This window comes from Saccopteryx bilineata, chromosome 1 (assembly GCF_036850765.1).
Source record: "Saccopteryx bilineata isolate mSacBil1 chromosome 1, mSacBil1_pri_phased_curated, whole genome shotgun sequence".
NCBI classification, from domain to species: domain Eukaryota; kingdom Metazoa; phylum Chordata; class Mammalia; order Chiroptera; family Emballonuridae; genus Saccopteryx; species Saccopteryx bilineata.
The window spans coordinates 368,567,646-368,581,568 of NC_089490.1; the positions used below are offsets into that span (position 1 = coordinate 368,567,646).

General features: G+C 40.4%; 1 pseudogene; it reads left to right on the forward strand.

Moving 5' to 3' along the window:
• Positions 1 to 222: 222 nt before the first annotated feature.
• Positions 223 to 350, forward strand: LOC136321484 (U2 spliceosomal RNA; annotated as a pseudogene).
• Positions 351 to 13,923: the final 13,573 nt, after the last annotated feature.

Consider the following 13,923-nt stretch of genomic DNA (forward strand, 5'->3'; position numbering starts at 1 on the left):
TACATATTTGAAATTTTATAACAGAGTTGTCACCAAAAAATAAATATGTGAGAAGATGGGTGTTATTCCATTCACATGTAAATCAAGTCATTATTTATATACTTCAAATATATATAGTACAATATTATTTTTCAATTATACCTAAATAAAACTGAAAAAAGAAAAATGGTACAATAGATTGTCCTAATGACTCCTATAAGGTTTAGAAATATATGAAGTTTCATCGCTTCTCGGCCTTTTGGCTAAGATCAAGTGTAGAAATATATGAGGTTTCAGTATCCCTTAGCAATGACTATTTTTTAATATACTTTTAAAGTAATGTTCTTATTCAATCAAAAGACAGACCTATCAGAATATATCCATTACCTATTATGTTCCATTTATTGGTATCAGTATAACTTTCAATTGTCTGTATTATAAATCAATACCTCATAGCTTCAAAGCAACAATTTCTTATTTCTCAAAGTTCTGTGGGTGGGTAAGGCCATTCTTCTGCTGGTTTGCCTGAACTGACTTATCTGTTGTATTCACCTGGGAGGGGGAGTGGTTAGGGGTCACCTTGTGGTTGGACTGAGCAGCTAATATGCCTGCCTCTCTATTCCCATGGGGCCTCTAATTCTTGGGGGTTTTTTTCACCAGAGCAACTTCAAGGCCATCTTTCAAGAGGTCAAAATTCTAAGCTGTACTTCCAGTTTCCCATTCTGCATTTGAGGAGCTTGAAAGCCATCACTCCATCCTAATAATAAGTAAAAAGCTGAATGAACTGAAAAGTCCACAATTTTCTAGACTCCAAAAGAGAAGTGATGACACAGGGCAAACTGCTCTCCCCAAGATTAGAGAGACAGACAGGTAGATATAGAGAATAACATTTTACCATAGCAGAGATTCATGAGCAGAAGCTGCCATGGGAACCAATGTTGTTATAACTGATTATTACTGGAAGCTCAATGCAGCCACATCTAACAGTCAAAAACTCCAGGGGGAATCAGTCATATGGGAACCTCCTCAATTTTGTGAGATTTATCTCCAGGAGTGAGACCAGTGTTGCAAAGTAAATAGCAGAGAATAATTCCTTCATGCATCTGGCAGAGGGAGGGGGTAAAGAATCATTTTGAAAAATGCCAGAGTATTGTGTTCTTCTGAACCAAGTCTTCTCTCAGTAGAAAACAGTTAAGCATAAACAACTCTCTGGAGGATGACCACAGCCTAATGACATGGGGGAAGGAATACATCTAACATCAGTCGGCTCTAGTCTTTCACTTAAGAGAAGGGAAAAACTCCACACCAGCCAACTTCAGTGAAAACAGTACTTAGATGAAAATATAATATATATAGCACTGAATTCAAACATTAGAAAAGAAGAAACTTCTAATATCAATAATCTAAGCTTCTACCAAGGAATCTAGAAATAAAAACAGCAAATTTAACCCAAAGTAAGTAAACAGAAGTAAAGACATAATAAGAATTAGAACAAAACTAAATATGAAAACTGTAAATTAATAGAAAAAAAATCAATGAAGCCAAAGGATGGTTTGCTGAAAGGATCAAGAAAATCAATAAGCCTCTCTACAAGCTAACTAAAAGAGAGACAGAGAGAGAACACAAATCACTAACATCAGAAATCAAAGCAAGGAAATCATGACACATACCATACAAATTAAAAGGATAGTAAAATAATACTATGAGTGACTCTGTGGCCACAAAGTTGATAGCCTCAATTAAATGGGCCAATGCCTGGAAACTGCCCCCATAATAGCCATCCACACTGTCCTTGATACAGTGCTTGCTGTCAGAACTTGATGTAGTGGCCCTGCTGAGTCACATCAGTGAGGTCTGGCCTGATCTCTTCCTGAGAGAAGTGTATGCAGCCCCAGAAAAGAGCGATCTGTTTCAGGGGACATCACCCATGGTGTGAATGTTGTTGAGGGCTGTATCAAGTGAACACAGGTGTCAAGTGCTGTTGCAGAATGTCATTGGAATACTATGGCATCAAGGCTAATGATAACCTCTTCTTTGACCTCAGTATATACTTTCTACCTGTTGTTTGCTACAACTAAACTGCACTCAGTGTTCTTCAAGGTCCTGTGCTGCTATACCATACCATAGTGGTGAACCACTCTGCTAGCACTGCCCTGGCCCCCCCCCCCATGACCTACAAGAACATAATGCTGTGAAGGCCATACACGTCATATAGGCTCAACACAATATCTGCTCCAACTCTGGCTACCTACCACAGCTCCAAATTCTGGACAACTGACCAGGGTAGAAGACAAGCTGACCCTGACCCAGTGGGCATCCAGGAACCCTGACTTGCTGGCCAACCAGCCTGGCTCTAGGGTCAGAAGCCTCTGCTACTTCTGTTGACCTTGAGATGAATGTAGCAAGTAGGGACTTAGCTGGAACAGAGGCAGGGAGAGCTGGGTGGTAACATTTAGCAGGTGAATTCCCCTGACCCAATACAGAAATTCTTTATGCAAAATGGCATTTAGTTTGTCTTCATAATAAAAGGTTAATCATAATAAAAAAAACCTTTATTAATATTTTTATCTCTAAGCAATTCATTTAACAGCAATATAGTATTTTATTGTATAAATATACTCAATGTTTATTCATCCCTCATTCATAGACATTTAGAATATTTCTAGTTTTTCATACTTCATTGCTGTAATATGTATTCTTGTACACATCTCACAGTGACCAATATATTTGGATTTATTTTTACTGTTGAATTTTATGTTTTCTGTCTCCTCCTCTTTTTCTTTGCTTTTCTTTTTCTCCTCCCTGCCTGGATTTTTGTTGTTGTTGTTAGGTACAGTTGTATTTATTATTTTTGTAAGATACAATAAAAATAAAATCTCAGTCCTTTGAATTGTCTCTTATAGTCTAACATAACTGAAAATTTCATTTTTCTGAAAGTGTTATATAAATGAAGACTGCCTATAAATTGGTAACCTGCTCCTTTATTTCATGTCTTAATGACATTTTATGAGAACTCAGTAAACATTAAAAACCTTGAATTAACTGTATACCCAGCTATATTCCCTAGTAGGCAGTTACTGGTAATGGCCCAAAGACAAAATATTGGGCATAAAACGCAGTTCTCAAAGGATGACTCATTGTTTTCATCCTTCTTTATTAACTTGCTTTACATTTCACATTGACACATGAACAGCCTTGCAGGATACAATCTGCCAAAACAAATGCAAGAAGAAATAGACATTCTGAATATGCTTATATCTATGAAAATAAATAAATCTATAATGAATAACACTTCAAAACAGAAAGAACCAGGCCCAGATGAGTTGACTGGTGAATTCGACCAAGCACTTAAGAAAGAAATTGTACTGATTCTCTACAGTCTCCTTCAGGGGATAGAAGCAGAACTGATACTTTCTAACTAATCTTATGAGACCAGCATTTCCATAATACCAAAATCAGGCAAAGACATTACAAGAAAAGAAACCTATAGACTAATTTCTCTCCTGAACATAGATGCAAAACCAAGGGAATTAGAAAATCAACAATATTAGAAAATTGAATGAATCAATGTGGGATATATCTCAGCCTGCAAAGCTGGTTCAATATTTTAAAATCAATTCATTGTAATCCACCATAACAACAGAATAAAAAATAAAAATCAAAGGATCTTATAAAAAATGCAGAAAACCATTTGACAAAAATCTAAAGTACTGCCATCATAAAAACTTTCAGTAAACCAGAAATAGAAGAAAATTCTGTTGATTTGATAAAATGTTGATTTGATTTCAAAAAGAACTACAGCTAATGTTATAATTGATGAGAAGCTCAAAGCTTTTCTACTAAGGTCAGGCACAATGTAATCATAATCTCACCACTCCTTTCAACATTGTACTGGAAGTTTTTGCTAATGCAATAAGACAAGAAAAGGTATACAAATTAAGAAAAAAGAAATAAAAATCTTTTTTTAATGGATGACATAATCATCTATGTAGAAAATTCAACAGATCACAAACCTTACAATCTCAAAAACAACTCAAAATGGATCATGAATTTAAATGTAAGATTCAAAACTACAAATGTCCCAGAAGATAACATAGGAGAAAATCTAGATGACCTTTGGTATGATAATAACTTTTTAAATATAAGACCAAAGAAAGATCCATAAAATAAATAATTAATAAGCTAAACTTCATTACAGTTAAAAACTTTTGCTCTGCAAAATACAATGTCAATAAAATTAGAAGACAAGCCACAGACTGGTAGTAAATATTTGCAAAAAAAACCCCCACATATGATAAAGGACTGTTAACAAAATAGATAACTCAAATTCAACAATAAGAAAGACTAACAACACAATAAAAAAAACAGACTAAAGACTTTAATAGACACATTATCAAAAAAGATATATAGCTGGCAAATAAGTATATAAAAAGATGATTTATGTTATGTCACCAGGGAGATAAAAATTAAAACCACAATGAGCTACAACTATACTCCTATTAGAATAGCCAAAATCTGTAATGCTGACAACAGTAAATGCTGAGATGGTTGTGGGGCAACAGGGACTCATACATTGCTGGTGGAAATGCAAAATGATATAGCCACTTTGAGAGACATTTTGGAATTTTCTTACACAACTAAACATATTCTTAACCATGTGATCCAATAGTTTGTATATACCCAAAAGAGTTGAAAACTTGTGCCACACAAAACCTGCACATTAGCATTTATAACATTTATTTAGAGCAGCTTAATAATTGCCAAAACCTGGAAGCAATCAAGATGCCCTTCAGTGGGTAAATAGAAAAATACACTGGATTACATCCAAACAATGAAATATTATGCAGTGCTTAAAAAATAATGAGCTATTGCCTGACCAGGCGGTAGCACAGTGGATAGAGCGTCGGACTGAGATGTGGAGGACCCAGGTTCGAGACCCCGAGGTCACCAGCTTGAGCATGGGCTCATCTGGTTTGAGCAAAACACACCAGCTTGGACACAAGGTCGCTGGCTTGAGCAAGGGGTTATTCAGTCTGCTGTAGCCCCACAGTCAAGGCACATATGAGAAAGCAATCAATGAACAACTAAGGTGCCACAATGAAAAACCGATGATTGATGCTTCTCATCTCTCTCATTTCAGTCTGTCCCTATCTATCCTTCTCTCTGACTCTCTCTCTGTCAAATAATAATAATAATAATAATAATAATAATAATATATTAAGCCATGAAAAGACATAGAAGAACCTTAAATGCACATTAATAAGTGAAAGAAGCCAATCTAAAAAAGGCTATACAGTATGTAATAACAACTGTATGACTTTCTGGAAAGTGTAAAATCATGGAGAAAGTAAAAAGATTAGTGATTGCCAGTGGTTGGATGAGAAGAATAAATAGGTAAAGGGCAGACGATTTAAGGGGCAGTGAAAATACTCTGTATGATATTATAATGATGGGTATATGCCATAATACTTTTGTCCAGACTCATAGAATATACACTAGCAAGAGTCAATCATAAAGTAAACTATGATCTTTGGGTGTTTATGATGTGTCATTGTAGGTTTATCCTGGTAAAAAGTGTACCATTCTGAGCGTTATTGGTAATGGGGAGGCTGTGCTTGTGTGTGATCAAATAGTATATGAGAAGTCTTTGTAGATTCCTCTCAACTTTGCTGTAAATATAAAACTTTGCTGTAAATATAAAACTGCTCTTAAAAAATAAAGTTTTTTTTAAAAAAAAAGTAACTGCTGCAAAATCATATCATTTATGTTATGTTCTATTGACCAAAGCAAGTCATATAACCAGCCCAGATTCAAGCGAAGTAGACCTCACTCATTAATGGTAAGAGCTGCAAAATACTATGGTCATGATTTTTAATCTACCTTTGACAGTGTAGTATGTTGAAAATTGGTGAATAATATTCAATATAAGTCCAGCTACAAGTTAGTTGACTGTGTTGGTCAAAATTCTAGATCAGTTATTAGAGGAACTTCTAATTGGTCTTTATTTCTTCTGTAAATTATGAAATTTAGTGACCTGGAAAATTGTAAACCCATGATTGCTGCATCTCCCTTAAGATTAGTGACCTTATTTTACATTTCCTCATATGCCTTCTTCTGTAGATATAGAAGCACTGGCTTTACCTTTGTGCTTGGCCACTGAAAGATCCAGATTTAAAGTCATATGAAAGAAATGGTATGGTTTCTTATAAATATCTAAATTTCCCACATTTAAATAATTAAAGATTAACCACATAGAACTGACACATATCACATCTCAGAATCCTTTGCAAGTCTCTCTCATAAATATTATTAGGGCTTATTTATGGAAAAGTTGCTGTGTATAGGATTAAAACTGTTCACTGCTTTGAGGGAGGAAAAAAAATCAAACTTTTTATGACAAATTGTTGCTCTTCTTAAATAAGATTTGGAAATCAACTTTTATACATGTTGGCACAGAGTCATGTAAACGAAGGAAAGTAAGTGAAAAACTGCAATTTACTATATTAATCTTGGGTGACTTTGCTCCCTATCTGTGTTCTTTTCTTCATTTTAAATCTACTGTAGGACTGAGGTGATACTTGGAAGAAGCAGAAAGCTGACTCACTGGACCTAAAAGAACCACTTGTACTTTGCCCATTCACCCCATAGTGGGGAGTCCCACTCTTGTGTGGAAGCTCTTTATGCTAGGAATAGGAAAAACTGCAATGGTAACTGGCATCACCCTTGGTTCAAGTCAAAGACTAGGCGGGGGGGGGGGGACTTCAATGAATACATCTTCCAAATGTTTAACATGCAATAAAATTGCTCTTGCTACTTTTTTTTTCTTTTTCTGAAGCTGGAAACAGGGAGAGACAGTCAGATAGACTCCCACATGTGCCCGACCGGGATCCACCGGGCACGCCCACCAGGGGGCGACGCTCTGCCCACCAGGGGGTGATGCTCTGCCCCTTCGGGGCGTCGCTCTGTTGCCACCAGAGCCACTCTAGCGCCTGGGGCAGAGGCCAAGGAGCCATCCCCAGTGCCCGGGCCATCTTTTGCTCCAATGGAGCCTCGCTGTGGGAGGGGAAGAGAGAGACAGAGAGGAAGGGGGGGGGTGGAGAAGCAAATGGGCGCTTCTCCTGTGTGCCCTGGCCGGGAATCGAACCGGGGACTTCTGCACGCCAGGCCGACGCTCCACCACTGAGCCAACCGGCCAGGGCCACTCTTGCTACTTTTGAAGAGGACCTGTGAATTGATTAGTATAGAGTGTTGTTGTAGGAACTTCATTTGATTTACAGCTAATCCTGAAATGTGCTTTTGTTCACAACACTATGTTCATCTTTTCAAGCTGAAGAGGCCAAATGGTGTCACAATCTTAATAGTTGCTTAGCAAGATTGTGTTGCCTAACCCATATTAGCTCCATACCTCATAAACTGCACACTCTTATAGTAGGAACACTGCCACTAAGGCAAAACTTGAACTTGCTTACTGTTGTGTGAGTGGTTCTCTGATTTTTTTTCCAGAATGTGCAGAAACATATTTCAAGATTTCTGGGAATTTTGTTCACAAATGGTTTATATTTCTAATTTCTACCATTAAATTAGAGAATGATTACATTAGAAGTCTTATACCTTGCTGTTGAAAAGTCTTAATTAATTTAGTGAATAATATCTAGAAACATTCCATACAAGGACTGCCTCAAAATACCCAGAATACACAACCGTACAGGGGGAAGTGAGCAGGAATAGTTCTAGAGTGGAGTGATAAGTGGCTGACTTCCACTAGCAGAGAACTGTCACCTTCCTTATTTGGCAACTTCATCATCAAAAAATAAAATGTATGCCTCCTGAGACTTACCTGACTTGTATAATATGAAAATGAAGCCATCTTACATCTCAGACACAAACAAACTTGAGGTATCCCTGTACTTGGGTCAGTCCAAGCCAGTGGTAGTCAACCTGGTTCCTACCACCCATTAGTGGGAGTTCCAGCTTTCATGGTGGGCGGTAGCAGAGCAACTAAAGTATAAATAAAAAGATAGATTTAACTATAGTAAGTTGTTTTAGAAAGATTTATTCTGCCAAACTTAGTGAAAATCCGACATAAAGTACTTGGTAAGTAATTATTATTATATGCTTTACCTTGCTGTAACTCTGCTTTATACATTTTATAAAGTAAAGTTACTTCTCTACTTTATAAATCATTATTACTGTGGAACCAGTGGGCGGTTAGAAAATTTTACTACTAACAGAGATACAAAAGTGGGCAGTAGGTATAAAAAGGTTGACTACCCCTGGTCCAAGCTTTGCAAAATTCTGTGGATTGTAAGTGAAAATCCAAGCCCAGGCACCAAGTTGGAAGGAAACATGCCAGCATTTCATTTCATTGTTGTGTTATGTATTTCTAATCTTTACTGGGAGCTTTTGAATAGTTAATCTAAACATCACATTTTCTAGGCCCACTACCAAATGAACTAACCCCTTTAGCACACTATACAGTGTGCTTTGGGTATTAGTGTCTGAATTTCTGAACCACCCTTTGTAGTTCGTCATCATTCATGGCAAAGCTTTAGACTCTATTAGACATGCTTTAGGCTGGACAGCTATGTGTGTTTTTACACTTTATTTCCAAAAAAAGCAGGCAATTATGATGAATATTTACAAATAACCACTAAAGTTTTTATATACTGTTTTAGAAATTCACATATGTCTAGTAAAAAATGAATCAGGCCCTGGCTAGTTGGCTCAGTGATAGAGCGTTGGCCTGGCGTGTGGGAGTCCTGGGTTCGATTCCTGGCCAGGGCACACAGGAGAAGCCTCCATCTGCTTCTCCACCCCTCCCCCTCTTCTTCCTCTCTGTCTCTTTCTTCCCCTCACGCAGCCAAGGCTCCATTGGAGCAAAGTTTGCCCGGGCGCTGAGGATGGCTCTGTGGCCCCTGTCTCAGGTGCTAGAATGGTTCTGATTGCGGCAGAGCCATGCCCCAGATGGGCAGAGCATCGCCCCCTGGTGGGCATGCCAGGTGGATCCCAGTCGGGCACATGCGAGAGTCTGACTGCTTCCCTGTTTCCAACTTCAGAAAAATATAATAAATAAATAAATAAATAAATAAATAAATAAATAAATAAATCAGGCCTAGAAAATTATAAGGAAATTGGCATCAAATATGGCATATTCCTTTTAATATAAACCAAGATGGAAATTAAATGGTTGACATCACTGTTACAATTGCAATTTTGGGCCGTTTTAAGAAAATTTTGGTCTGACATACTAGTTTTTTTAAAAATTATTTTCACAAGTGTAGCATTGTGGTAGATTCTATGATATTCTAGGTACTAAACACTTGAGGGTTATTTACAAATACTTTTAAAAAAAACAACAATAAAGAAACCAAAGATCACTGTTAAGCTCCACGTCAATTATTATATGGTGATTCAAATGTAATCACATGAGCGCTCAATTTATGTTAAACTATTTCAACTTCACTCTTTCCTTAGCAGACAAAGATACAAAAGCAACGGGCGTGAGACGGGCTCTGACGAGACTCAGGCTTCGTAGGTATAAATAACACATACACTTCATGCTTATAAACGTATATGCTATCTTACTGCATTTTTAAACATTTTGGTCTCAAGATTGCTTAACACATTTAAAAATTATTGAGGTCCTTACAAAACATATATGTGGCTTGCCTTTATTAATATTTATTCTGTTAAAAATATCAACTGATAGATACCACTCACAAAAATTGGTATTTTATTGCTACATATTCATTTTGAAAATATCCCCTAATTTTTGTAAGCAGTTTGTAAATATTTTTAAATAACAATACAAAACCAATTATTATACCTGAACAAAATAACATTTTTGTGAAAAATAACTCTATTTTCAAAAAAAATCTTGACAGTCTGACCTGTGGTGGTGCAGCTGATAAACCGTCAACCTGGAATGCTGAGGTCACTGATTAGAAACCCTGGGCTTGCCTGGTCAAGGCACATATGAGAAGCAACTGCTATGAGTTGATGCCTCCCACTTCTCCCTCTTTCTTTCTCTCTCCTTCCCCCTCTAAATATATATATATATAAACAAGAATTATTTTGTTTTATATTTTTTAAATCCACTTAGTGTCTGGCCTAATTAATACAGGACAGCTGAATTTTCCTGCCCACCTTTGCATTCAATATTGTATGACATATCACACAGACACTGAAAAACCCCACTGTACACTAAAGAGAAAATGAGAGCAAAAAAGCTAATGTCTTACTATTCTTATGAATATAATTTTTGCCTTGTGCAATTTCTGGACCACACTTTGCAAATGATGTCTCTATTCTTTGGAATATATTGGATCTTTTCAAAGCCTTTTATGGGAATCTCATTCCCCAAATTTTCCTTTTATGTTTTTTTTGATTGGACTCTTCTTTGCCTCATCTGGTTTTCTCTCAGGAAGCTGTGGTGTTATGTTCAACAATAGCCAAAATTATTTTTTTTAACAGAAGCACTTGAGGGGCTTTTATCACTGAATGGGCTCTGAGTTAGGCCCATAAAGACTAGTGTTGTGAATGGGGATTTTTGAGGGTACTGCAGGACAAATCAAATAATGACAATTCTCTGAAGATGAGGTTGTTTGAAAACTTCACATCCACCCCACCCCTGCAATGGCTGCTACACTGCTGGTTATCATGGCCACCCTGGTTGCCAGCCTGCTTGCTTGTAATGCTCTCACAGAGCTTGAAATTGGGGAATGGGAATATGGCAAGTTAAATGCTTGCAAGCTTGGCCCTGGCAGGTCAGCTCAGTGGTAGAGTATCAGCCAGGCATGTGGATGTCCTGGGTTCAATTCCCAGTCAGGGCACAAAGGAGAAGCACCCATTTGCTTCACCACCCCTCCCCTCTAGCGTCTCTCTCTCTCTCTTCCCTTCCTGCAGCCATTGCTTGATTATAGTGAGTTGGCTCCAGGCACTGATGATGGCTTCATGGCCTCCACCTCAAGCACTAAGAAGAGTTTGGTTGCTGAGCAACGAAACAATGCCCAAGGCCCTGGCCGGTTGGCTCAGCTGTAGAGCGTCGGCCTAGCGTGCGGAGGACCCGGTTCGATTCCCGGCCAGGGCACACAGGAGAAGCACCCATTTGTTTCTCCACCCCTCCGTCGCACCTTCCTCTCTGTCTCTCTCTTCCTCTCCCGCAGCCAAGGCTCCATTGAAGCAAAGATGGCCCAGGCGCTGGGGATGGCTCTGTGGCCTCTGCCTCAGGCACTAGAGTGGCTCTGGTCGCAACATGGCGACGCCCAGGATGGGCAGAGCATTGCCCCCTGGTGGGCGTGCCGGGTGGATCCCGGTCGGGCGCATGCGGGAGTCTGTCTGACTGTCTCTCCCTGTTTCCAGCTTCAGAAAAATGGAAAAAGAAAAAAAAGAAACAATGCCCAAGATGGGCACAGCATCACCCCCTAGTGGGCTTGCCAGGTGGATCCCCATCAGAGCACATGCAGAAGTATGTTTCTGCCTCCTCTCCTATCATTGCATTAAAAAAATGTGCCCTGGCCGGTTGGCTCAGTGGTAGAGCATCAGCCTGGCATGCAGGAGTCCCGGGTTTGATTCCCGGCCAGGGCACACAGGAGAAGCGCCCATCTGCTTCTCCACCCCTCCCCCTCTCCTCCCTCTCTGTCTCTTTCTTCCCCTCCCACAGTGGAGGCTCCATTGGAGCAAAGATGGCCTGGGCGCTGAGGATGGCTCTGTGGCCTCTGCCTCAGGTGATAGAATGGCTCTGGATGCAACAGAGCGATGCCCCAGAGGGGCAGAGCATTGCCCCCTGGTGGGCATGCCTGGTGGATCCCCGTCAGGCGCATGTGGGAGTCTGTCTGACTGCCACCCGTTTCCAGCTTCGGAAAAATGAAAAAACAAACAAACAAACAAAAAAAACCCATGCTTGTAAGCTTTCTGTCCTTACAGAAATTTAGCCATTTTTGTTGCATGCACTCTCCTCAGATTGCTGCAAACCTTAGGTAAACTTCCAGTTTTGAAAATGCTTTTATATTTTGAAGTGATACTGGTATTCTGATTCTTTCTGCAGGAGTAGATTTTCAAAAGTCCTGAGCCTATTGTTCCTATAGTATTTCTTCTTTCCCTCTTTTGTTTTTTATGATTTTTTTATTATTATTCAGTGAGAGGAGGGGAAACAGAGACAGATTCCTGTATGTGTCCCAACTGGGATCCACTCAGCAAGCCCACTAGGAGGCAATGCTCTGCCCATCTGGGGCACTACTCTGTTGCTCAGCAACTGAGCTCTTCTTGGCACCTGAGGTGGAGACTATGGAGGCATCTTCAGCACCTGGGGCCAACTCACTCCAACTGAGCAATGGCTGCAGGAGAGAAAGAAAAGAGAGACAGAGATAGAGAGATAAAGAGAGAAAGAAGTGAGAGGGGGAAAGGGTGGAGAAGCAGAAGGGTGCTTCTCCTTTGTTCCCTAACTGGGAATCAAACCCAGGACATCACACACTGGGTCAATGCTCTAATACTGAGCCAACTGGCCAGGGCCCCATTTTTGTTTTTTAATAGCCAGCTTTTGAAATCAGAAACAGTAATTGTATTATTTGTTGTTTTTCTAAGAATTAGTTTATATTTGATTAATAAAGTGATGTTTCTCTAAACAATTCTTTTCATTTGGTGTTTTAAGTTAATATTGTCAAGGTTCTGAGGCTAAACAAATAATTAGCTATGCTGATTAAGAAGTTAACCAATGTAAATTTAATGAATACATTTTATAAAAGACTTGATATAAAATACATAGATTGACGAGAGACAAGATGGCGCTGGAGTAGGCGAACGTACCAGCATCTACCTCCCAGAACCAATGTGGATTACAAACTAATTTTATGAACTATCAACTGGAAAAACCAACTTTGGACTAAACTAAAAGGACTCTTCAACCCAGGAACGCTGAAGAAGCCACCCAGAGACTGGTAGGAAAAGCGGAAATGCGGAGAGGGCTGCCCAGCTTCTCGGAGCGAAGGGCAGCAGGGAGAGACTCGCGTGGCGGGAAGTGAGTTTAGCAGAGGGGAAAGGGCCCTGAGCCCCAGGAACAAAGCCCCAGCCTGCAGCCCCAGAGCCCAGAAGAAGCATAAGGACAGTATTTAGCTGGAAACAAGTCAGGATACTGTTTGTGAGAGAGTCGGATTTCTCAGACCCAGGATCCTTCTTAAAGGGACCACACAGAACATCTCTCTCACAAACACTCACCCGGGGCTCCTGGAGACGGAGGGAGAGGGGAGAGAACCACAGTAACAGGAAGAGAGTGCAATCTAGGAGACATAGGGAGAAACATTTTTGGGAGATAGCCACTCTAACCCCTGGGACGAGTCACTCCCCAAAGCTGAAGTGAATATTTCCCCCGGAAACAGCAATACCAGCAAAGGGAAGCAGGAGAGCAGCCAAACAAGCTCCCCCCGCGGCATTCAGAGCAGAGTCGCATAGAAGGAGGGAGCTTTCGGGTCTACGGTAGTGAGTCTTAGGGTCCGAGCTGCAACGCCCCCACCCACATGGCTGAGGGCGCACCGGAGAGCGGGCGGCAGCGGGAGACAAAAGCACGGTTCTGCTGGCAGGGGCGGAAGCCGGCTGGCCACAAGTGGACTCAGGTGTGAGCTCAATCTTGCCCGGCTAGGGAGAAGGGGGCGTGCAAAAGCGGCTAAGCTCAGCTGCCGGCAGCCTGTAATCCAGCCTCCGGGAGAAGGGCGGGAAACCCAGAAAGGGTAGAAACCAGCCCCGGAGCAAGGGCAGAGGAGCACATCCCTGCCCCGCCTGTGCAACCCAGGCTTGCGGTCTGACTTGGTAGCAGGCTCCTCCCGCGGGGGTGGAGCCAAAAGCCCAGAAGAGGCGGAGTTCCGCTACGAAGCTGAGCTTGGGCACGCAGCCTTTCCTGGTGGTAGAGCCAAGGCTAGCAGCTGTTCCTTGAGTGGGATCATCCTGCAAAGG